A 23,610-nucleotide genomic window follows, 5' to 3' on the forward strand; every position below is an offset into this window, starting at 1 on the left:
CTTTGCTTACAATGAATAATTTCCTAATGATATTTGCAATTTGCCCCTCGCTTGAGCAGGCCTTCTCCAGGAAATGCAATGGATTATTTACAATAATGAAAAGTTTACTTTTAATAGTGATACTTGGTCCTAACAGTCTTCAATCCACATTCTTTTCATCAAATGCCTGACTGCTACCCCAAAAAGGATCAGAATACTCACTTAACAAAGATTTCTTGTGCATCTACTATAGGTCAAACACTATTCAGGCTACTGGATATTATTATAAATGCAACATCCTTTTCAAGTTAAAGTCAAGTTCATTTCAAAATGAGAACAAGGAGATCAAGAATTGGAGGGACACCTGGGTAGCTCAGTTGGTTAAGTGGCCGACTTCAGCTCAGGTAATGAGCTCGTGGTTCGTGGGTTCAAGACCCACATCGGGCTCTATGCTGACAGCTCAGAGCCTGGAGCATGCTTTGGATTCTGTGTCTCCCTCTCTCTCTGCCCCTCCCCTGTTTGTGCTCTGTCTCTCTCTCTCCCTCTCTCTCAAAAATAAACAAACATTAAAAACAAAGCAAAACAAAACAAAAAGAATTGGAGTTAGATCTAAGTCATACACAAAGCATGAGTTCAGGGACAGAAGTGGATTTGAGCTTGTGGATTTCAGGGTGACTGCAGTGCAGTAGTTGGCCTTGAGTCAAATTTCAGTTCTACCGACCTTTAGATTTTGATCCTGAGTAGCAACTTTTTCTTCAAGCTTCTCTCTTGATCAGTAAAATGGAAATAATAGTGTCTTCGTTAAGTGGCTCCTGTAACTTTTAGTAACATGCTGATCCTTGGAATAAGTTCCATAAATGATGACTGTCACCCATTTGTGCTCACACACATTGGGCACCAAGCAAACTGTCCTGCATGCCAAAATAGCCACTTACCTAGTAGCTACTGCTCTTATGCCTCCACAATGAGAAGTGTGTGTTGGCAACCTTTCTTCCTAGAGTAGGTCCATATACACAGATACGTTAAGACAGGCTATTTATCTCTGGCCTCTACCTCTGGCAGATTGCACTAAAAGAGCAAAATAAAGGCTTACTTTGGATAAATTCTGTAGTATGTCAGGAAATCGTCATTAATTATGGATGTCTCCCATGGATGACCTTTTTTCTGAAGTGCTATTTTATTAATTTCAAGTTCACAAGGCAATCAAGCTAAGCTAGGAGGATTTCTATGGCAAGTCCTTAGGGAACCTATGTTGATCAATAAAAGGGAGAGATTTGTCGTGAATCTGTCATTGCGTCTTGATATGGGGCCACTGGCACAATGCTTTAGGTACTTGAAACAAGTTTGTCTTCTCATTTACACTGTTATTTGCATTATCTGTGAAGAGTTTGCTATACAAAGACATCCCGATGCCTGTCTGAATTTTAACACAATTTTATTAACGAAGCTCCAGTCCAGTCTCTGTACTAATAAGAAGACAAACAAATACCGAAGTAATTTTAGCCAATTAGAATAATTATCTCACCATGACATGAAATTTTCTTGTTCATGGCCTCTTGAAAAGAAATACATCTGTTAGCATGGTTTGAGGAGACTTGCACTGAGGGAAGGAATAAAATAAATACTTTTAGTTAAGCGGTCATTGACTCTCCTAATGGAGTTTGGTGGCTAGACTTTCAGGAAGTTCAGAGGTTCAGATAATTCAAGTGGGTCTTTGAAAAATGGGCCAAATGACTGATGTCTAGTGTAGAATGGAAACAATGAATGTGTTAACAACAAATCACTCTTATCTGCTCATTAATGTGGGTCCCCCAAGGACCTCTAAGAGTCCATATTGCCAACTTAGGTTGAGTTACTAATTTGGCTGTTATATGAATGTTAATAAAAAAGGCATTTATTCCAATAAGCCTCTTTTTCATGTAGTTTTTTTTATCTTTAAAAAAAATTTTTATGTTTATTTTTGAGAGACAGAGAGGGACAGAGCATGAGCAGGGGAGGGGCAGAGAGAGGAGACAGACTCCAAAGCAGGCCCCAGACTCTGAGCTGTTAGCACAGAGCCCAACGTGAGGGTCGAAACCATGAACTGCGAGTTTATGACCTGAGCCAAAGTCGGACCCAAACGAGTCATCCAAGTGCCCTCTTTTCATGTAGTTTTAAATAAAAGCATACCTACCCCCAAAAGCAAACCATTTCTCCCTAGTCTATGAAATAAGACCATAAACCATATCCCTCACCCCAGATTTCTCTTCACAGTATCACTATCAAAGGTTTGGGTAATAAAATCACCCCAAGTTTGAAACCATTTTATTTTCTATGTTTCTCCCTTGAAGTTTCATTCTCTCTTTTGAGCAAAAAACTTTCCATTTGTTGTTTTCAACTTGCTTCATAGGAGTAACCTTAGGGAGAAACAAAGTAAGGAAAATATCTTACGATAGTATAACATTACAAAGTTTACGAGTACAGTGACTCTTGAACAAAGTGGGGGTTAGGGGCGCTGACCACCCACACATAGTCAAAAATCTGCATATAACTTTGACTCCCCCGACAGTTAACTAATAGCCTACTGTTGACCCAAAGCCTTGCTGATAACATAAACAGTTGACCAACACACAGTTTGTATGTTGTATGCATTATAGACCATAGTCTCACAATAAAGTAAGCTAGAAAAAATAAAATATCATTGAAAAGAAATCACAAGGAAGATAAAATGCATTTGCAGGACGATACCATATCCAAAAAATCCAAGTATAAGTGGGCCCGTGAAGTTTAAGCCAGCATTGTTCAAAATTCAAGTATGATTTTACACAAAACATTTCACTTGGTGTGTTCATTCAGAAAGTATCTACTCAACCACTGTGTCTCAAGGAACTAAAATGAAGAACTGGAGATGCCAAAAAGAAAGGTGATATTGGGGCATCTGGGTGACTCAGTCAGTTGAGTGTCTGCCTTTGGTTCAGGTCATGATCTCACAGTGTCTTGAGTTCGAGCCCCGCATTGGGTTTGCTGCTCTCGGTGCGGAGCCCGCTTCAGACACTGTCACCCTCTTTCTCTGTCCCTACACTGCTTGTACTTTCGCTCTCAAAAATAAAAAAACATTTTTTTAAAAGGTGGTATCTGCCTTCAAAGGTTCACCTTTGTGGCAGATAGCATATTATTATTCTACCCATTATTTAATATGTGAAGGAGGTCAAGGGCCTTGCCTAGAGTTCACACAGCTAGAAAGGGCCAGTGCTGGAGTCAAAATCAAGGTCTTCTTCAGTAGTACTGTATTCATTCTATTCTATCACACTACCCTGGTGGAGGGACTATCTCTGCGTCTCACTGATGGAGAAATGATGGGGACTTAACAGGGATTCTGTAAAATGGAAGTTTCTTCTGTGAAAGACGTGTGTCACGTTGATACTCTGAATTTCTCTCAGGCTCACTGCAGTATCAGCTGTGTGCTTTGTGGAAAGTGTTTTGAGTTTCTTTCAAGATTTGGTCCAGCACAAATTGGAGGAAAATGTTATGAAATCTGTTTCTGCCTTAATTATGTGGACTTTAATAGGTTGTGGGCATTATCTGACTTTCAGACATTGACTGTCTCATGTGACTTTCAAATATTTACTCTCACGAGAGTAAATATGATACCCATTGTCATATGCTCAAAAATTATTTATTTTTAAAGCAGAGTGGTGAAGGGAGTGACTTGCTCTTTCATTTGAACACAAAATGATTGTCCAAGGAAAGATTCATATCTAATCAGGGGCTAAAAGGAGCATCTCGTTAATTTGAGGAAGACTAATAGACACAATCTTAATTATGCCGCAAAGAAAATAAAGATAGTGTTACAGGAAGAGGAAAGAAACTACCGTGTCCAATAAGCATTTCTGTCACAGGCATACATTAAGCAACAGAAACTTCTAAGATACAACAATTACCTTCCCAAGTCAGGAGCTCCCAACTGCTCAGTCTTTCCTGCAGCATGAGTGGGAATTCCTTTTTGGGGGGAAAAATATGACCCACTTATCAATTGTGTAGTCCTTTAAAGGCATCTTACAGCCTTTATTTTCTCTTCTACTTGTAAATACATTTCATGCCTTGTCCCCTTTCTGATTCTGGCCACTGGGCCTTTTTCGGCATCTGATTCATCGCATCTCCCGTTTTCACTACGATCTCTCTGATACAGATAAAACAAAAGAATGGAGACAGAGCAGGGAAAGGGCTATCTAGTAGACTTTTAGAGTATCTTGATATTGTGTTGAAATATCTCATGCCCCTGGAGCTCTGTTCTTTTGAGTAACTATTATAACTGTTCTACAACTCTGGCAAGGTGGGGAAAGCAGATATAGCCAGGCTGATAGCATAATGGTGACCCTTGCGGCCACTAGCCACATGGGTTGGACTATTTGAAATGTGGTTAGTCCAAGGCGAGATGTGCCATAACTATAAAATATACACAGAATTCAATATCAAAAACATGCAAACCTCTATCAATAGTTTTTATAGTGATTACACCATATGTTAAAATATGTTGGTTATAGTGTGTTAAATAAAACATATTATTAAAATTAATTTCACCTATTTATGTTGCCTTTTTAATGTGGTTATTAGAAAAATTAAATTACATATATGGCTCACATTATAATTTTATTGGATATCACTGTTATAGGCTATTTAACTTGGCTTATCCTTACTTATCTTAGGGGCGCCTGGCTGGCTCAGTCAGTTAAACAACCAACTTCAGCTCAGGTCATGATCTCACGGTTCATGGCTTGGAGGCCTGTGTCAAGCTCTATGCTCACGGCTCAGAACCTGGAGCCTACTTTGGATTCTGTGTCTCCCTCCCTCTCTGCCTCTCCCCTACTTGTGCACTCTCTCTCTCTCTCTCTCTCTCTCAAAAATAAATAAATAAACATAAAAAAAAGAAAACATTTAAGAAGTAGAAGAAATAAAACACATTTCTCCGAAAAGTTCTATCTTGACTGAGAGGTCCCAAAAGGCAAATGGCAGAAACAAAGGTTTGATTAAGGTTTCTTACCCTGGCACTCATTCATTGTTTCATTTCATTTTTTCCCTCCAGAACAGAAACAGCCTCTAACGTGTTCTAAGGAAAGCTGTTATCAAAATGGCTTCCCTCATCCTGAACAGAATCAGAAAGAATCTCCAAATCTTAAGACAAGTTAAGTCCTCATAGAATCTCTCACTTAACCTTTTCAGATTCAGGACATTCTAATAACTATCTGAACTTGATGGTTGACAATCCATCTAAAATGACCCATTGAAAACTGGAAATGTTATTTCTCGATCAGGGAATCACTTGGCTGAGCCCTACTCTCTGAGTGGCCATCACTATTTAATCTTTTGAAGCACATGGAGAAATGGCAGATGAACAGCTCTCAGAGCATGGTAACTTTGTTGTGATAGTTTGCAAAGGTAGCTTCTCTCACTTAGATGTTACGTAGAAAGACAGCAACTTTTGCTAGTAATTACTGTGTAAAATAGCTTTAGTTCTAATTGGTGACATTTGAAATGGTCATCATAGTAATTTATACTTATCATTTTTTCCAGCAAAGAATAGGACAAATACAGAAATCTGAAAATTAGAAAAGGAATCAGTTATGCAATTAACTTAATTAAAGGTCACAGAAAAGTCTGGTGTAAAATGTTAGAGTGTTTGGAACAGTGAGACACTGTAATGGTAGATACATGCCATTATAAATTTGTAGGAGCCCACAGAATGTACACCAAGAGTGACCCTAATGTAAACCGTGGACTCTGGGTGATAATCATGAGTCAACATAGGTTCATCAACTATAACAAATGTACCACCTGGTGGGGGCTGTTGATAGTGATGGTGGTTGTGCATGAGTGGGGACAGGGAGGATATGGGAAATTGTTGTGAACCTAAAACTACTTGATAAAATGAAGCCAGTAAACTAGAGCTGAATGTCTTCCTCACATAGCCAGAAATCTGCAGGTGGACCACCCAGAGCTGGTGCCACAGCTCTCGGCTGCCATTAGGGATCCAGGCTCTTGCTGCACATCTGCTCCATGACACCTAGCTTGTGGATCCTCATCCTTATGTTTGTTGCCTTGTTGTTGCACGATGATGGCTAAACATCCCAGAATTTCCGTGTTCCGGGTAGGAGGAGCATGAGACAACACTTCCTGTTTCAGGAAAGAAAAAACCTTCCCAGAAACCCTCAGTTTGAATCTCATTGGCCATCCCTAGGTCACATGACCAACCCAGATGCAAGGAAGGCTGAGGAAGTGAGTGTGTTTAGCCAGACTCCTTGCTACTCTGGACAAAATCAAAATTCTTTCACTAAGGGAAAGGGGATGCACTTTGGGTGGGCATTAGCAGTCCCTGCCACAGAGGGGTCTGGAGAGTTTCTCTAAGCACCTTGGACATAATGAAACTCAAACAACTGATAACATTGACCTTTGACAAGTATGAAGAAGCTGAAGAAAAGCATACAAACTTTCAAGAAGCTATCACATTTATAAATCTAACCAGAGGCAAATATGGCTGAGAACTGTTTGTTGACCAACCACTTGAAATCAATTTTTGTTGATTATAATGTTTTTGTAAACAATTGGTACATTGGTACAACTATATTTGAATAGGAATGAGCTGCTTTAATGGTTTTCAGAACAGTATTGAGTAACTGGTATTTGACTATAAAAGGTCACCTATGCGTTCAGTGTTGAGGAAAACAATTTGGAAAAGAGCGAAGAGGAATAACCTACTAGAGTCCTAGTTTTCTGTGAAACTGTCTTCCAAATGGCATCTCTAACTGATTAGCCACCTTCTTCCAAGGAATGTGTAAATAATTCCTTCCAGTCTGGTGAGTAGACAGTCCGTTGAATCACTGAGAGACCACAGATATTGTCAACCTACCAAGAGGAAATGACATCACCTAGCCAGTCACTCAACTTGGGGCTTTAGGAGATGTGTCCTTAGAAATGGTATGGAATAGAATGGAATAGAATAGGATAGAATAATAGAATAAGAATGTATCTAAGAAATTTAGATACCGTTCTAAGAAACTTTGGCTTCAGTTATATGTGAATGTGTGTACTGGGCACAATGTAAAACGTATTTCTGTGGGTTGTGGTCAAAAAAGTTTGAAAAGCCACTGTCTTAGCAGTTTCAGAACACCTAAAAGCAGCTATTAGCATAGAGCGCCAGAAACAAAATGCAGCCTTAAAAACAGCATAAGAACTCAAAACAAGAAACATGCCTAAGAAAATTAAAGTCAATGTAGAATAAAACGACTCCAGACCTGTGGAGCGCATCGGAAACCACAGGAATGTCAATAAAGGGGGACTGTTTGTAAACAGCGTGGCAAATCTTTATCCTCTTATAATTATTTTAATTCATGATGAGTTAGAGAAGATACAACACTTGGAACAAGGGACAAAGACGAGGTAGTAAGACGGATTCTGACCAGCCATCCATGAAAGGGGCCAGCCTAGAGAGAAAGCATCAGCAGTTAAACAAGATTATGCTTGCAAAGTCACACGTAATTAGTTGTGTTTATATGCCTAAATTAACAGTTACAACCCTGGTGTTGTTTTTATTATTTGCAGGTAATTACTTTTGTTGTTTTCTAAAGTCACAAGTTAAAGAACATTGTCAGTAACTTTTAAGGAAAATGCCAGATAATGGTAGGCTCCGTTTGTTTTTCAGAGTTTACCATAGGAATGAAAGCCCAGGAAACAAGGGCTCCATAATCAGCTGTGATACTGATAATTTTACAAATGGCACCCAAACCGGAAGTAGCCCTGGACCAGAACTATATGTGGTTTGCATAAGCCATGTGAGTGCTTCGGAAAGGTTTATGACCTGGCATCTCAAACTAATATCCTGTAAACATTTGTTCAGTATTTCTTTAGGTGAGAAGAATGAGCAACTGTGAAATCTTGTGCCTCCAAACTCACATACCCATTCAGCAAATACAACGTGTATAGTTAACCAGACCCATCCCTTTGAAAGAAGATTAGCTACCACCTAAACCTTGTCCTCGCCTCAGGATACTATACCAATATAGTATCCTGTGTGAGAAGAATTCTATAAACCACAGTCATCTCCAGCTCTTCACATTTCCAGTGATTGTTGACTTCCTCTTTAGTTGGATCCTGGGTGCCCAGCCCAGACTACTTGATCTCTCTCTCTCTCTCTCTCTCTCTCTCTCTCTCTCTCTCTCTCTCTCTCTCTCTCTCTCCCTCTCTCTCTCTCTCTCTCTCTCTCTCTCGGAAAATTCCCAATGCTTGGGTAATGACCCACATTCTGGGCTGTGTGTGAGACAAGCCAGTCACTGATGAGAGGAAAAGAAGTTCCAACATCTGATCATCAAACATCCAAAGGAACACTCCTTGCCTTTGTCACCAAGGCAGAAGAGAAAGTGAGAAGAAACATTGTCTCTCTCTTTCATATATCCTGCCTGCTGGAATTTCTTTTCCTCTTGCCGTTTGCTTAACCAAACATTAGCCACGTAAAAATGTCTGAGTTAAGACATGAGGACAAGTCTTTAAAGAAAGCCCTCACTCTTACCTTCCTTGAAAAGGGTATCCTTCCTGAAATGAAACAAAAGTCTCCAAAAAATCTGGAAAAGTACAAAACTATTTGGGTAAGTATCTAAACGAACTTTGGGGAAAATCAATCCCAGTGTTTAAAAAGATCCTCGTCAAAGTCAAGGCAATTGAGTCGAATTTGTCATGTGCCATAGACCATTGCTCTTTCTGTGTTTAGACACCACCACCTGTACCCCAACCATTGCTTCAGGGAACTGTTCCCCCACCCTAATTTAACTTTGGCCAAACTGCTAAGCAAACACTCGAAGCCCCCACCACAGGAACCAACCAAAGACAGGAGGGGTCTATCAGTGAGATTGTTTGAACTGAAGTCTCTTAGGTCAAGAGGTAGATAGACGTGAATTGGAGACTGTTGGTGGTTATCTCCTCTATTATGAGCAGAAAACCTACCTGAGGTAGAAAAACCTAAGAGCAACAAGCAGAGCCAAAAGGAGAAAGAAAGAGCCCACCAATGACCGTATATAAGCCTTTAAAGTTGCCCTGAATCCAGACTTCCCACCATATGAGCCAATATGTTCTCTTTCTGCATGAGTTAGGTGGTGTTAGGTTTCTGCCATTTACAAATGAGTTCTGACTGATGCCCCAAGTATATCTCTTCACTCTAAGCCCGTGGTTTATTCTGACAGAGAGACCCAAGAGTGAACCTTGCATCAGGTTATACATAGAGTTATACTACCTAGCTCCTCCCAGCTGAGATTCAGTTACCATGGTTACCACTCTAGAAAGCCTGCCTTGACTTTCCAGGGAAGACAAGCATAGTCTCCTTTGTTTTCCCAGAGTGCTTTATGCCTGCCTCTTTTACAGCACTTCTCCCATTGCTGGCCTCTCTCATTAGACCATGAGCCTCTCGAGTCTAGGAAACAGGGGACTGGACTCATCTTTATTTTGCTAGTTCCAACGAAGTGCCTGGCACATGAGAGATATAGTAGATATTCAGTAAAAGTCTGCCAAATAATTTAACTGACATTATGAAATATTCAGAAAAATAAATACCTCTCCATAGAATCTAAATATCTTCTGATTTAAAAATGATAGACTGGGGAGCCTGGGTGGTTCAGTCGGTTGAGCATCCAACTCTTGATTTCAGCTCAGATTATGATCTCATGGTTTGTGAGTTTAAGCCCATCAAGCTCTGTACTATCAGCAACACTTGGAATTCTCTCTGTTCCTTCCTTGTTCATGCATTCTCTCTCAAAAAAAAATGATAGACTAAACATAAACATCTTCTGGTGAACTGTACAAGTTAAAGGTCAGTTTTATATCCACTATTACAGGCTCTGCAGAACAAAGAAATTTCACTTTATGGCTAATTAGCTAATGCATTCAACAAATATATACTGAGTACCTAAGATTAAGCTCTGTATCGCAAAAGGCAGATTGTCACTGTTTATGTCAGCCACTCAAAACCAAGCTTAGTTCATAATTTCACTGGATAAAGAAAATTGGGTTTAGAAAATGCAATATATGTAATAATCTAACATTTCTAGTCTCTCTTTTACACTTTTAGATTTTCCAAATTCTTTGTAGCATCTCCAATACTATGAAAACTGCATATATGGATGTTCCCTAGGGCCTTTTGCATCATAGGAAGGGAGAAGCAGGCAAATTAAAAGAGAATAATTTGCGTCAGTAAATGGCGACAAATCATTAGAAGATTTGCAATCTGTTCAGTGTCTGGGAAGCCCTGGGACTTCGCATCCACAACCACTCCTGGCATTTTTTGATGCTTCCATTCCAGGGCAATAGACAAAGCCTGAAGAGTTATCTTCATAAAATTGTCTATAAACTGGATAGTTCTCTCTGGGATTTTACTATCCTGATCACATGTAACCAGATTCATCTACTTTATCAACCCGACTCATCGCGGTCTATCACCACAGGTAGATGAAGAGTGACACAGAGCCAGACTACTCCATCAGGGCAGAGATGACAGTGTTAGTGAGCAGGAAACCCCTAGCTGTAGGGCCACTGTGTCATTTTCTTAAATGACAGACCAACAAACATTTCTGAAGATTGCAGGATGATAATTAACACAACAGTAAGTGCAGAGAGGACTGCCTTCTATGGATCACTCTGTTTCTTTAGCTAGAGGCTAAGTGGTTGGCAAAATTAGTCCAAGTTTTAGGAACACAACTATAGGTAAAGACAAACCTTCCAGGAGTTCTCCAGGAGAATCATAATCATATGATTGTATAAAATTCTATTGTCCTGTGAAAGCCATCGCAATCTTGTGGACAGGTACATCAAATTTTGAATGATTTCTCAATGGAGGGCTCTCAGTTGTAATTCAGCTGTTATGTGTGCCAGAAGTTCTCCAAGTGTGGTCTGGTGAGCTCTGAGGTTCCTGAGATCTTGTGGGGGAAGGTCAAAGGTCCTCCCTTTTCCCACTGCTCATGTAAGTGAGGCCACACAGACTGAACTCAGAAGCAGACATGAGACTCCAGATAGATTCTTTTTTTTAATTTTTTTAATGTTTTATTTATTTTTGAGACAGAGAGAGACAGAGCATGAGCAGGGAGGGGCAGAGAGAGAGGGAGGCACAGAATCTGAAGCAGGCTCCAGGCTCTGAACTAGTTGTCAGCACAGAGCCCGACGCCGGGCTCAAACCCATGAATGTGAGATCATGACCTGAGCGGAAGTCGGAGGCCCAACCGACTGAGCCACTCAGGCGCCCCGCCAGATAGATTCTTTAAAGAGATGTGTAAAAATGCAAAATAAGACCACTCTTTCCACCTAGTTGGTTTTGGAAGATATAGTTATTTTTCATAAAACATAAGGTTTGTTAACTCATGGCAAATTTATTATGGTTATTTTGAATGTCCCATTCTTAGTTTCTAGTAGAGTAAATGTCACAGATCAGCACATTCAGTGAAAGCACTTTTGGGGTCCTTAGTAATTTTTAAGAGGGTCCTGGAGCCTTGACATCAAAAAGTTTGAGAACCACTAATACATACCTTCTAGTGAAGTTTTCTGGTATTATTCTTCATACCTTGAAGTTTCTTAAGCCTCTTCTCTTTCTTCTTGATTTTGTTTCTTCAGTTGGCTTAGTTACAGTAAAACCCAAAGAGGAACTTGCTGATGTGGTAGATTAAGTCACAGCAAATGAACAGTAATTGAGAACCTACTATGTGCAACATGTTATGTAAGTTACCAAGACCAAGAAAGATGTTCCTTCTCTTGATCCCTCCCCAGAGCTATAGTAAGTCTACAATATGTAATGCAAATAATACCTCTATGATTTAGGATTATAGGGGTGGAAGTGTTTGCCTTTGAAATCACCCAAAAGAAATGTTGGGCTTTTCTAGGACAATTGACTCTTTCACTCAAAATAAGACCCTGATTATTTCTTTCCAGGGTCTTTGCAAAATGTGTGGCTATTTGTTCTTGACCATGGCAACCAATGCTCTTTTTAATCATAACAGGACCACCTAAAACACTGATTTCAAATTTCAAATAATATACACATATTTCACACAAACTTGGCCGTTACATATGGTTTGTGGCATCCTGTTGCACATCATGCTTCAAGGTGGGAGTTACCAGTTGTCTTACTTCAAAGGAATAAGGAAAATCAGAAAGTAACTATGCATAAGACAAATAGGAAGTACAAGGAATAACATTCTGGGAATGAAATTTCATCATTGGGTTTTTAAACCATGTTGTCAAGTGTCTCTAGGATTATGTCCCACTCAGGTCTGGTTTAGGGGATTTCAAATAACCCAACTAAAGCACAGCCTGTATTTGCAAATTCATTACCATGACAACAAAACTACTTCATTAAGGTGACTACCTACCCAGAAAGCTTTGTACCAATATATCCTCCCACACTGCTCTACAAGTCTCTTTAAATACATAAAGAGATGGTTGATTTTTTAAAGCAAATCATGGGCAATTAGCAAGTTCTCACCAGTTGGTGATAATTGCCATTTTGTTTTACATTATTAGAGAAATAAGTTCTTCCCATGCTTCTTTATGGATTTGTGTATTTCATTGTATCAAAAGAATGGTCTTTCAGTATTTTCTGGAGACTGCACAGCACTCTAGGAGAGTGACCCCATTGGAAATCATCTCAGATAGTATGTTTGGATAGAATCAAGGAAAAAGCAACCAGCTCATGCCTCTTGCTTTTCATATAAAAATGACTTCTTGTTCTTTAAATTTAGTGTTTCATAAACATAATTCATTAGGTGATAAATGCTTTCAATGCATTAGGTGCAATATTTGACTCAGTGGCAAAAATTTACTGGTAACTACTGTTCATTATCTGCAGTTTAATGCCACAACTGTTAAGATGAAAAGAAATTATAAGCACACAATAGACCCCATTCATACCTTCTGGACAGGGCCACTTTAGTTATTTAAGGTGGTTTTCCATAAAAATAGTGCTCAGTCTTGGGAATATGGAAGGAAATTCAATGGACTCCCCTTTTTCTTCCTCTTCCTTTCCTCCTTCTCCTTCTCTGTGTCTTCTTTTCCTATGTTCATCATTAAATGATATCGATGACTGCCTTTTGTCTATTATAAAAGCCACAAGCTGTTCTCTGTGCTTCCGTGGTAGGAAATCGGTCCGTGTGCCACATTTACAGGGGAAGATAAGCCTTTAGTGTTTGATTAGGGCTCCGTTGTGGCCAAAAGCCAGCACATAAGCAAAAATCACTCATGTCCAATGAAATATGCCTTGAAAAACTTGCATCTCGGTGTCACATCATAAATATCTCACGTCCCTGATGGTTGATATCAGAAGAGGCTAAGATGATTTTCAAGTCTGGAACACTGCCAACAGAAGGTGGGATAATGCCCCGCTGAAACAATTAGGACAGCACAAACTCTTCCATTTTTTGAGAGTTTTGGGCCAGGTCTGAAATTCCTGAGATTTCTTTTCCATCTTGTATTTGTAAATGCTCACCGATGCACTTTTCTAAGTAAAAATCAGCAGAGCTCTTTAAACTCCGCGTACTGAGGCAAGTGCAACCATGGGATTAAATCTGTTAAAAAAAAATCATATCAAATGTCAATAGAGTGACCACCCTTCCAGTTATCCATTACAATGTCATAATAGACACCATACGTGCGGCACTCTACTTTTGAAAGGAAACTTTTCCATAACTTATAACTCAAGCTTATTCTTCTGAAACTTTTTCACAAAAAGAAATGAATCCATTTGATAAAGAGTTCAGGAAGAAAATCATTTTAGGGCTTCAACTGTATATAATGAACTGAGCATAATATGGGGAAATTGTTTACTTTCCAAGTCCGTTGAATGAGAGATTCGATTTTTTGTTGTCTCGTGTAAGGCCATCTCTGAAACGTTCACTTCTAATGTCATCAGAAGTATCAACATTATAATTGAGCTACAAAGAAAACGTAAGCATGCAAACACTCAGTATTTCCTTCAGCGCCTTCCCTCTGTCCTCCCTGGAATGAAACAGAGTGTTTGCTTAGCTCTAGCACTGAGGAGCTCATTCCTTCTTTGTGTCAGAAGTTTTAGCCTTTCAAAACATAAATCTTTAAATTCAAAATGACTTATTGGTCATAAAATGATCAATATCTTCGAGCTGAAAGGGACCTTAAAGATCATGGAGTCTACACTCTTTTTAACAAGGTAAAGTTACCTAATTATTTTCACAGATGCATACACCAGCCTTTCCTAAATACCATTTTGCAACGATAAAATTATAACTGAGCTGAAGAAATAGCTCCCAAGCAAGTTTCGGAGAGTACTCAGAACAAAGTATACAGTCCTTGAAGCCCGTATTTTAAAATGTGTGCATAAACTCATTAGCCAGGAAGCGAGTGTTGAATTACTCACATTGGATGTTCTTGGCAGCAATGCTCACCCTTTCCGAGCAGCGTTGCTCAAATCTCAGCACCTACCAGGTGTCGTTCCTCAGAAACCACCACCTCTTCCTCCGAGTTGACTAAACAAAAACAAAACAAATGACTAAAATCAGTTTTTTTAATAAGGCAAGTAACTTGGAACACGTAGGAGATAGGTTACTGCATATTTCACCAGTATCATGAATTAATGCATGGGCATGATGTGTATAGAAAGCAACAGAAAGAGGTCAGAGAGAATATTTACTTCTGAACATTGCTTCAGAGTTCTTGTAACAATAATTCATTCTGCCTGGAGGCAGTGTTCACTCTAAAAACCTCAGTGCTTTGGAAGTTGCAAAATAATTCTAATAATGCAGTATTTTTGTCTAAATTTGACAAAATTCAGCAAAATAAAAATAAAAATATTTGACAAAAATAAAAAAGAGAGAATTTTGGAAAGTATAGGCTTTTTAAAATTATATGGTGCCAAATGAATGAATTCATTGAACTTTTCAATTACTTATTTGGGTAGGATTTAGACATGTGCATGTTTCACGAGGAACATGTAATGCATTTTAAAGATAATAATTAATCATTCCAGGTTTGAGATCGAGACCATTTATGCTCCTGACTTTTCTTCTGCCTTCCAGGAAGAGCAAGCTGAGATTCAATAGAGTGGGGGAAGATAGTAACGTTGTGTGAGCAGATCAGCAGTCTTGGGTAAATTTACTGAAAATATTCAACAAACATAAAGGTAATATTAAACAATCCTCCCCATATCCTGTGGGTATCCACTGCTGAGCATGCTGTGAATTTTCAGGCTCTGGGCCTTAAATTCTCTCTGCTCATCCTGTTCTCCATGCTTGGAATTCTTCCCACCTGGTGAGCCCACTGCTCTCCCTTCAAAGGCAACACAAATATTCCTTCTGGAAAGTAGTCTTCATTCCCCCAAGTCAGCTTTAATTACAAACCCCTTCGAACCCACATATGTACTACAGCCTTTACCACACTGTTCTAAAATTCTTGGTGCGTTGCCTTTCCTCCGTCCACAGTATGGAGGACGTAAGTGTACAACACCACACCTGAGAAACGAAATCATCCTGGAACCGGTCCAATATGGGTTTGCACACTGGGGTCCTGGCCCAGCGGCATCACCTGATTCATCTGATATCACCTGGGAGCTTAGGAGAAATGTAAATTTTCAGGCTCCACCCCGAGCCTCCTTGAATTTATAATTCTGATGCGGGGTATGGGGTGAGCTGGGAAGGAACAACAATGTGGGTTTTAACAAACCCTCCAGGTAATTCCAGGTAATTCCAAAGCATCCCAAACTTGTGGCTTAACTCTGACAGGAGAATCTCAACGTGGGGAAATGTGGTTGGAGAGAGGACACGGGCCCTTTCCTCTGACTTTAAACTTGTCTCTGGGATCCTATCACTCTGGCCCTCCTGCTATCAACACACATTTCCCTTTAAAACTCTAACCAAAAAGAGGAAGCTGGGTATTTACTCATTTCCATTAGCTTAGCTGACACAGGCTATGATGTTCAGAAACTTCTCCAAGTTCAAAGGATAAAGGTTAAAATTAAAAAAAAAAAAAAAGAACAGGAAAACAAAATTCTCAAAGCACCAAAGGCAAGTACTATCCTTCTCCACATCCTGCCTGAAAAGAGGATCAGTTCTGATATTCTAGAATATACCATTATGATATGATATACCACAGACCAGTACCCCCAGTATGACTTTATAGAGCAAACCCAACTAAGCAACACAGAAATGGCCCTGAAGATACAGAGTCAGGGGTCTTGACTGAACAGCTCAGAGACCGTGAGCAGATTAGCAAAATTCTCCAGCCTTCTTTTTACTCCCAGACAATGGAGACAATACCATTTAACACATGGTCATCTAAGAGCGAAATAAGATCGTGTCTGGGGAGGCACTTTATAATCTATAGCATTAAAGCATCATGTATGTGTCTATATATGATATTAGAAACTATATGTATAATTATACTAATAGTAAGGCTTGCTTACTATTAACACTTATATCGTAAGTGTTTATCATATTCCCAAAGGTTAATTTAATCAACACAATTTATAAAAACAATAACAGATTTTGGGGCGCCTGTGTGGCTCAGTTGGTTATGGGGTCGACTTCAGCTCAGGTCATAATCTCATAGTTCATGGGTTCAAGCTCTGTCTCAGGGTCTGTGCTGACAGCTCAGAGCCTGGAGCCTGCTTTGGATTCTGTGTGTGTGTCTCTCTCTGCCTCTCCCCTGCTTATGCTGTCTCTCTCTCTCTCTCTCTCAAAAATAAATAAAACATTAAAAATAATAATAATAATAAATAAAATTATACCTTGTTATTTTGGAAAAAGAAAAACAAAAATCACTGTGATCTCCTAACCAAAAATAGTTAATATTTTTCATTTTCATACAAATTTTTGGTATAAAATTATAATCATATAGTATACAGCATATTGTAATCTGCTATATTCACACAGAGCATGTCATTCATTTTTAAATTTGGAAATTTTCTCCCACAAAATTATTTCTACTGGCCTCAAGTAGTCTATCCATAAGAACATACCAGAATTTCTTTTTAAGTATTTGGATTATTTCTGTGGCTTCACAAGCATAAGTGTGTATTTGTATATTTATCCTATTATTTATTCTCTATTAATAAATAACAATATAATTTATTCTTATTTATTCTCTATTGCCTGAGAATAAATTCTCTGATGCAGAATTGCTAGGTCAAGGTTTATGAACACTTTTAAGACTTTCAAATCTTGTACCAACTTGCTTTACCAAAGAACTGCATAAATTTCCACTGCCTCCAACAGCAAATGTTACATTCCCAATATAATGTCATTATTTCTTTAAACTTGGCCCATTTTGCAGGGGGGTGCCATGCTATCACATTGTTGCTTCCACTTACATTCCTTTGATTACTACAGAAGTTGATAAACCAAATTATTGAATGAATTTTGGAGTTAATACACTTACAAAGAAAACTTTTAAGAGCTTAAAAGGGGAAATGTGTAGGACATTGACATTTCAGTTCTCAGAAAGAAATAGGAAAGTAATGTATGTTATCACTAACATGAGAAAATAATTTAAATCTTATAACTATAGGCAGCAAATAATTAAATTTATATTACTGATACACACATGAGAACATGACTCTAGATTATATAGATGCAGACAGAGATGGGTAGAGATCTGTATCCGCCAAAAGCAGGCTGCTGTGAGGGGGTTTGGGGTGGAGGTTGCCTCTTATTACCTTCCTACAAGTCCAAGTTCATTCTTAGGCTCATGTGCTCTGAAGGTTATACGTTTAACGCCAACTCATAAATACCCTCCCACACTGAGGGGTATGCTTTCAAACTATTGCCACTGCAGTGATACCCTTCCTTCTCGTTACTGTGATTTGCCCATTCTTTTCCAGGTAGATTGTGTTTTACATGCAGCTAAAATAATGCATCTCCGTAATTTTCACTGCATTTCTTGGAATGTGAATGCCTACGTTTCTCCTCCCCTCTGTGAGACCTGCCAGACTCTCCTACTGGCCCTGCTAACAGGTGCTTGGCAACATTGTAGCTCTCTGTGATCCCCTGCCCTAATTATTAATAAGAACTTCGTGTCTTCACAAGTGTGGTCCAACTTAATCCTAAGAAGTTCCTCATTTTCCCCATGATGAACACAGCCCACCATTATCATTTCAATGAGTTTCACCAATCCATTTATTGTTATTCTTGGTTTCCAAGTATAAAAAACAGAGATTGACCGTGTATCCAATAGAAACGTTCTCTATTTGTTAAGTTTTTTTAGTGGGGTCCAAAAAAAAGTATGAAAAATAAGTTTCCTTCCTAGATGAGCTACTATATATGGCCTAAGCAATGGACTGGGAAGTCCACTGGGGGGGAGTAATTTAGGAAGGAAGCTCCATGAGGTCAAGATTGAGAAAGAAAATCTGGAAAGTAAAAAAGGAAAGAACTGTTTATCAAGATCTACTATGTGCTAAGTAACATGCCTGTGGTTTTATGTAAATTGAGGGGAAATTCAATGCTTGTTCTCTACAGACCGTAACATAGAGTTATATTGTGTGTATATAATACTGCACATATATGTACATACATATATAGACCTAAGGATTGCTTCTCCATAAGATGATTACACATTTTTAAACTTCCCTTCAATTCATCTCTAGCCTCTAAGTTTTATGCTGTAACCTTGTAAGAACACATTTTAAACATTTCTTTTTAACCACATCTCAGAAAGACATGTCTGGGTGGTACAGGGTCCCACGATCATTAGCATTGCCTGAGCTGCAGCGAGAGGGACTCTTTTCCGTGCTGATACACAATCCAGGTGCACAAATGGGCCATGTCTCACTTTTCTACATTTCCAACCCTCCACTCCATGGCTGACATCACAGGGACTTCTTGTCTCTTCCCCTCACTTAACTGCCCGCCACTTTGGTATCCGCCATTGGCAAACTGAGGCCAACGCTAGCCTAGAGCTACCTCCTCATTCTCTCCCTCATTCTCTCTCTCTCTCTCGCGCGCGCGCGCGCGCTAAAAGGAGAGTTCTTTCTCTTGACTCAGTTTGCTACTTACACTGGCTATGACTTCCCTCTTCCCACTCAACTACACGGCTCTTTCTTCCTAACCTTGAACCACTTTTATGTTCTTCTTCTGTCTTGTAGTCCACTCATTCCTTCCTGGTCTGTTTTGAAAGTCAAGGGCACCTGGAAACTGTCCTGCTATGTAACACGTTTCCTTCCAACTAAACCCTAAGAACGGTGTGAGTAAAATGGGGAATCTCCAAGAGTTCGTTCATTCACTTACTTCACCCCTTCTCTTTAATCGAAGTTTAACTCTTACCCTTGGGCCCGTTCTTTCTGGCCAAAAGGCAGGGGATTTGAATCTTAAATCCAGATTTAAGACCCAATTAAAATCATCCCTAAGAGCCAAGAAACTTCAACTCTGAAGAATACTGTGTGAATTGAAATAATTCACTCAATAAAGGAGGTTTCTAAAGGTTTTAGGGAAGTGTCTTATTTTATCTCTAATTTGCAGTGACCCTGTTACAGATCAGTATTACAGCAAGGACGCAGGAGAGCAAACTAGGTTGGGAAGGTTCTCCTCTGTAAGTAGCGTAACTCATATTGGTTTTAGTACTAAATATACGGTAAAGTGTGATAACAGTAAGACCTCCTCCCCCAAACAGATTTGAAGGATAAACATATCCAAATCCCCAGCTCGGAGCTTGGACCCTGTTTCGGATTCTGTGTCTCCCTCTCTCTCTGCCCCTCCTCCACTCAAGCTCAGTCTCTCTCTCTGTCTCTCAAAATAAATAAACGTTGAAAAAAAATTTTTTAAACACCTGAAACCCTGATTCTTGGAAAGCAAGATCGGGAGACAAATTTCTTCAGTGCTACAGAACAGTACTGTAAGCATTTTTTTAAATGTATTAAAATTTTCTTTAACAAGTCTTTCCGGGCCCGTGGAGTCCCCATCTGGGCAGATTCGTAAACTGATACATGCCCAGATGAAGTACACTTAAGGACACAGCTTGTCAAATCACATCAACTTCTAGGTGCGTCTGTTCGCTGACGGACTCGCCTGAGAACGCGATTGCTCAAGCGCACCTTCAAACAGGTTTGCTCTCATTGGATCGGGTCTTGTACAAGTGGTCAATCAACTCCCAGCATTTACCTGCAGTGACTAAAATGTCCTGATGGTTAAGGAATTCCCATTGACGTCTACCTGCCGGAGAAGGGTGATGGACAGACAACATACATGAGCCGTTCCACTGCCCGGAAGTAAGGGCTTTGATTCTAGTCATATGCTGGTTAAATTCCATCTCTCAGGAAGTAGGAGCCACCGACAAGATGGCCAGTTCTTTGTGTGCTAACCCTGCTGGCCTTGGTGAAAAGCCTTGCCTGCATACAGGAAGCTAGTGTTCTAAAGAAGGACCTACAAATGTGTGCGCCCCACAGGCGATGTTAAATTTAGTGGTCTTACCTCCTGTAGGCGGGGCGCTTCAAGGCGCTCAGGCTGCCTTTGTCCACGAATATGGGCGCTTACAATTAAAGAGCAGAGTAATGATGCTTATAGCATTTCACCGACTATTCAGAATTATAGAATTCTGGAAATGGAAAGAATTTCAGAAACTGTCTAGACTGATTCTCTCGTTTGCAGATGAGAACTCTACAAAACCTACCAAAAAAAAACCCAAACACACATGAAGACTCAGACTGACTCAGGGTCACCCAAGAAACTAGGGAAATGGATCCTTAGTTCTAGATATAAGAAGGTAAGGGGTGCCTGGATGGCTCAGTGGGTTAAAAAAATTTTAATGTTTTTATTTATTTTTGAGAGAGAGATAGAGACAGAGCGTGAGCAGGGGAGGGTTAGAGAGAAAAGGAATCACAGGATCTGAAGACAGGCTCCCGGCTCTGAGCTAACTGTCAGCACAGAGCCTGACTCAAGGCTTGAACCCACGCACCGCAAGATCATGACCTGAGCCAAAGCTGGGCGCTCAACCGACTGACCCACCCAAGCACCCCTGGATGGCTCGGTGGGTTAAACATCCAACTTCGGCTCAGGTCATGAGTTCACAGTTTGGGAGGTCGAGCCCCATGGCAGGCTCTGTGCTGACAGCTCAGAGCCTGGAGCCTGCTTCGGAATCTGTGTCTCCCTCTCTCTCTCTCTGCTCCTCCCCCATTCGTGTTCTGTCCCTACCTCTCAAACGTAAATAAACATTTTTTTTTTACAAATTGAAGAAAGTGAACTTTTAAAAAGTAGATTATATCTAAAAATGCGCTCGCCCAAATGAGCTCTTTCAGAGACATGTGTTTTATAATTAGTCTGGTGAAAATCAGCAAATGACTATTAAAAAAAAACACACACATAACTAGAGCGAACTTCCCTAGTATGGACTTTCACCCCCTCCCCTGCCCTGTTCTCTGTTTTGGTTCTTGTTCTATGAAATCAAATTATTTTTTTAACTTTTTATTACAAAAAAATTTAAACGTATGCAAAAACAAGAGAAAATAACAGCAGGAACCCAGGTCCTCATCAAGGGCCATCGTCCCTCATCATTCCATGTCCAATCTTCCCCCTCACTCTCTCTGAAGGGGACATCGGACACTGCGTCATTTACCTGCAAACAAAAGACAAGGACTCTTTACTTATTTTTATTTTAATGTTTTTAATGTTTATTTTTGAGAGAGAGGGTGCAGGAGAGGCACAGAGAGAAGAAGAGAGAATCCCAACCAGGCTCCATGCTGACAGCACAGAGCCCAACGCGGGGCTTAAACCCACAAACCGTGAGATCATGACCTGAGCCGAAGTCGGACCCTCAACCAACTGAGCCCCCCAAATGCCCCAAGAACTCTCTTTTTAAAAGCATAAGCACAATACCATTATCGTTCATAAAAATGTATCAATAATATCTTAATATAAATAGATTTCTGCACTTTAAAAACATTATCCTTTGCCTCGGAACTATTCCATGTTCCCATAATATGATAAATACTATTTCACTGATTTACTCATTGAACAAAATACAAACCAGGCCTTCAAAAAAAATAGCCGCAAATATTTTGATTGCATGGAGGGGAAGAAGGACACCCAGATTCTGACTTTGGGAGAGCAAATAAAGAATCCAAAAAAGGAGAAGACATTCTAGAACTAGACAGAACTGGGTCTATAGCTCTGTGTCACTCTTTATTGAACACGCTGATTTCTTCCTCTCAACAGCTCAGTTTGGTTATCTGTAAAATGGGGATAATGGGTCCATTTGACCAAATAGATTTATTAACTTTAATTAGCTAACAGGAAATGTAAACATATGTTAAGCCTCATTATTTTCTTTCTGAGTTGTACACACAATGCTTTAAAAAGGGAGCGGTGACTATTTCTCACTTATAAAAACTGAAAGCCAAGTGACAACGGGCATAGATTCGTAAGAACTAAGATTTCAGAGATGTGTTAAGCATTGTCTGTTCAACAAATGATATTTGATGAATTAATAATTGAATAAATAAATGAGGAAAATGGGAGACCTCTCTTTTCTCCATATAGTTTAAGAAAAAATGTTTCAGCTTTTTACTACGCACCTTTCCAATAAGTACTCCTCCTCTTAAGTAGGGGGAAAGCTTCCACCCAAGGGGACTCTGGGAAACAAGCCATTGCTCTGTGATGAAGTCCGCACACATTGCGTAACTTGCTTTTGCCTTTGATGAAGGTGTAATTCTAGGTCATAACTCAGCACTGAACGTTCATAAACCCTCTAACATTTACTGGTCAGCCATTTTATTAGCTTGTTCTCACTACATCCCTCTGAGGTAAGCCACTATGTTATCCTCACTTTGCAGAGGAGGAAACAGAGGCACAGCGAGGGGAAGTAATCCATCTCCAGGAAAGGATGTCAGTCACCAGGACAAAGGGCCTAGAAAGCGTGAGGCTGGGCAGACGCTGCTCAGCTGAGCCCCGACGCTCTCTGGGCTGTGAACCACGGTGGCCCTGGCTCCAGTCTGGCCCCCGCGACCTTCCTGGGGCCTGGAGGAACCTGAGTCCTGTCCCCGGCGCATTGCTAACTCGAGAGCTGAACCGCAAGCGCTTCATCAACGAGTTTCTTTCATTCTTGGTTGAGTGACTGAGGGGCTGCACCAACTCCCCCCAGAAAGACCCGATTCTGCCGCAGAGGATCTGCTGATTGCCTCCAGCAGAGAGCAACTGCATGCTCCAGGGCATTCTCCGTACAGTTTGGATCCCTTGTCTTCTTCCTCCAGGAGACGGTCTTTGTGAATCGTCTCTCCTCCCTGCTGTCCCTCGTCTGCACCCGGTCACTGCTCCCGCACCTGCCCAGGTGTCTCACATCTTGCCATAGCATAACTCAGGCATGCAAAAGGACCGGCGTTTCCCGTCCCCAACTCCTCCAGATGCCGCCACCCTGACACCCCTCCGTGTTCCAGCGCGTTGCATGCAGCCTCCATTCTCATCCCTCCCCTGGAGTGTCTCCCGACCCAGCGTCCAGCATAAATCCAAAAACAAAATCCCTGGATGCCATCCAGCCCTCCCCGTGTCCCCTCGTCAGCCTGCCACAGGGCCGCTCTGCCCTCTCCAGGTTTTCCTCCCCTCTGTTGGCCTTCTGCCACTCGCCCCGGCCAGGTTATCTCACTCTGCCAAGTGATTACATGGTAAAGATTCTGGAAGGATCGGC

Source organism: Suricata suricatta, chromosome 10, assembly GCF_006229205.1.
Source record: "Suricata suricatta isolate VVHF042 chromosome 10, meerkat_22Aug2017_6uvM2_HiC, whole genome shotgun sequence".
Classification (NCBI taxonomy): Eukaryota; Metazoa; Chordata; class Mammalia; order Carnivora; family Herpestidae; genus Suricata; species Suricata suricatta.